This window comes from Ostrinia nubilalis, chromosome 3 (assembly GCF_963855985.1).
Source record: "Ostrinia nubilalis chromosome 3, ilOstNubi1.1, whole genome shotgun sequence".
NCBI lineage: Eukaryota > Metazoa > Arthropoda > Insecta > Lepidoptera > Crambidae > Ostrinia > Ostrinia nubilalis.
Genome location: NC_087090.1, coordinates 8,983,183 through 8,985,878, shown reverse-complemented (window position 1 = coordinate 8,985,878; position 2,696 = coordinate 8,983,183). Strand labels below are relative to the sequence as shown.

The 2,696-nt window shown below is 36.2% G+C and overlaps 1 long non-coding RNA gene across 1 annotated transcript; it reads left to right on the top strand.

The window, feature by feature from the left end:
* Positions 1-243: 243 nt before the first annotated feature.
* Positions 244-866, top strand: LOC135088304 (uncharacterized). The gene is made up of 3 exons (XR_010261001.1): positions 244-292; positions 490-628; positions 718-866. It is a non-coding gene; the product is annotated as an uncharacterized LOC135088304 (long non-coding RNA).
* The last annotated feature ends 1,830 nt before the right edge of the window (positions 867-2,696 follow it).

Below are 2,696 nucleotides of genomic sequence, written 5' to 3'. Positions count from 1 at the left end.
TATAGAAAAGATAGAGTAGGAAATAACGAAAATGTCAAAAATAACACTGCAAAATTTAAGTGTCCTAGAACAGTGCTTAAAGCTGAATTAACATGATGATTTTAAATTTGTATTGTTTATTTCTTGTCATTGCGACTTTGACGCAGCTGTTGTCATGACAACAGACAACAAAACATGTTTTGTTGAAGGATTATTGATGAATAATTTTCCACAAAAAATTGGATTTTAACCAGGATAGGAAAATATGAACCTGCGCCTATCCGTTTAAACCGATTGTAGAATTTATGGAAAGGTAAGTTAAGTAAAAATAAACATACTATGTGGTGGAGGAATTTCGAAATTAAACGAATAATTTTGAGCTGTTTTTTTTGGAGAAATATAACCTTTCCAGCATAACTTCCACGTGCCTAGCTAAGTAACGTGCCTAGATTCAGTAATATGAGTGTTAGATTTATATTTTCTAGATACAATAAAGTTGTTTTTCTATAGATATGGCGATCTGAGTATGCCCACTGAAGGGCCCCAAGAAAGAGCCAACAATAGTCAACGGTGGGTGGAAGTAACGGACACGCGAACGTGAAATGCTGATGCCACCGGCGACACGAAAACTACTGAGAAATTGAGAAAAGTGTGTATAAATACCTACTACTAGGTATATTCATTTTGATTGCTTTTATCTTATTTCGTCATTATTATTTGTAATGTTTATTTGTTAAGGTGTGGAGTGACTTTAAACAGCAAGAAGAAGGCAACTCGCATACACAGAGCTGCCAAGGGAACACTGGACTGGTGGCGGTCCAGGTTCTTCCCTGAAGCCAAAGGATTTAGAGCAGAGTGCTTGTAAATAACTACTTGTAAATTAAATCCCTAATAAAGACCTAGGGTAACTGGATGAATATACCTACCTTATTATTGTAAAACTTAAAGATATTATAAATAATAAAATACATTATATTGTTTTAATCTTTCATGGTCACTAAACATACATGGTAGCAATCTCGTCAGTAATAATAATTAAGTAAATACATATCCTACTAATATCCTACTTATTATTAAAAATGCGAAAGTTTGGATGTCTGGATGTTTGTTACTCTTTCACGCAAAAACTACTGAACGGATTTTGATGAAACTTTACAGTATTATTGTTTATAACCCAGATTAACATATAGGCTATAATTATGACGATCTAAATTTCACGCGGACGAAGCCGCGGGCAAAAGCTAGTTGAAAATAAAATGATTAATTTTTATTGACTATTTATTTCACAAAACCTAATACATAATACACAGACTGATTAAAAACAAAAGTAAATTTCAACTTATGAAAATACATATTCATTGTCGGATTAGCTTTCTATCATGATCTCGTAAGGCTGCGTTTCCACCAGAGATGTGCGAGGATGCGTAGCGAAGGATGTGTTTGTAAAGAACCAATAGAATCGCTTCATTTACCTCGCCTCGGTCAGCACATCTCTGGTAGAAAAGGCTCAGGCTGTACAACACTAATGAGCATTTTCAAATCTCTGCTACACATCCTCGTACGATACATTTTCCTCGCACAGCTTTGGTGGAAACCCGCACACATTTTCACAGCACAGCTAGACATCTTCGCACGACACAATTCCCTCGCATATCTCTGGGAAACGCAGCATCCTCTCCCTCCCCCAAGGATCTCCACAATGTGCCCGCATCCAGGTTCTTCCCGCGACCTTCACCAGATCGTCGGTCCACCTAGTGGGAGGTCTGCCCACATGCTGATAACATGTTCCATCGTAATAAACTTCTTTCCGACATAATTTAATAAAGAAAACACCTAAAATGACCTAAAACCACAATTTTATTTTGCTTTTCACACGTCAATAAGCCAGTGAGTTACGTTACTGTGACAGCTAAGGTATTTTTCGATGACATCTTTGAAAATTGCAACTCATGGTATGTTATTTGTATGAAACTTAATAAAAACTTTAGTCGCTATCGTATTCATTTAGATAGGTTTTTTACCTAACGATTTGAGATGAACTCATGGTAGTGTTTTTAGTTTTGCTGTGGTTCAGCTACTAACCGCTAGAGGCGCTGTACAATTTGCCATACATTTTTTTACGCCCTCGATAGCGAGATGCTCGGTAGGTAAACTCATGGTAGAGGCACAGGTCACTGGATGGCTCATAACACTAGTTTACAAAAAAAAAGTTTTTCTTTTACCCAAAGATAAATTCATATGGGATGTGTTTTCTACCAGCCCCCTTATTACAAAAATACATGTCTCATATTTTTATCACGTCAAGTTTTTGAGATATCCACATTAACCTAAGTAAACCTGTCTTGTTAGCCGTGTCGGAGTTTCTACTTTATTTTAATTGCGTTTAAGTATTATTTTAACATTTTCACTTGTTTTAAAATGTCACCAAGGCAGTGTAAATTAAGACCAAATAACTTTTGCTAAGTTTGTGGTCTAATTATATTGTCAAAAATGAAGAGACCAATCACTGAGGCCGTAAAACGGGCCTATTTCTATTACTTTCAAATCTCGGTAACAAACCTGATAAAAAATGGGTTCCTGGTGTAGTGTGCGAAAATTTGAGAAGTATATTATTACACTAGGCTCCAGGAAGAACAAAACATATACGATTCGGCACCCCAATGTTATGGAGAGAACCAACAAATCACATTAATGACTGTTACTTCTGCCTCACGGAA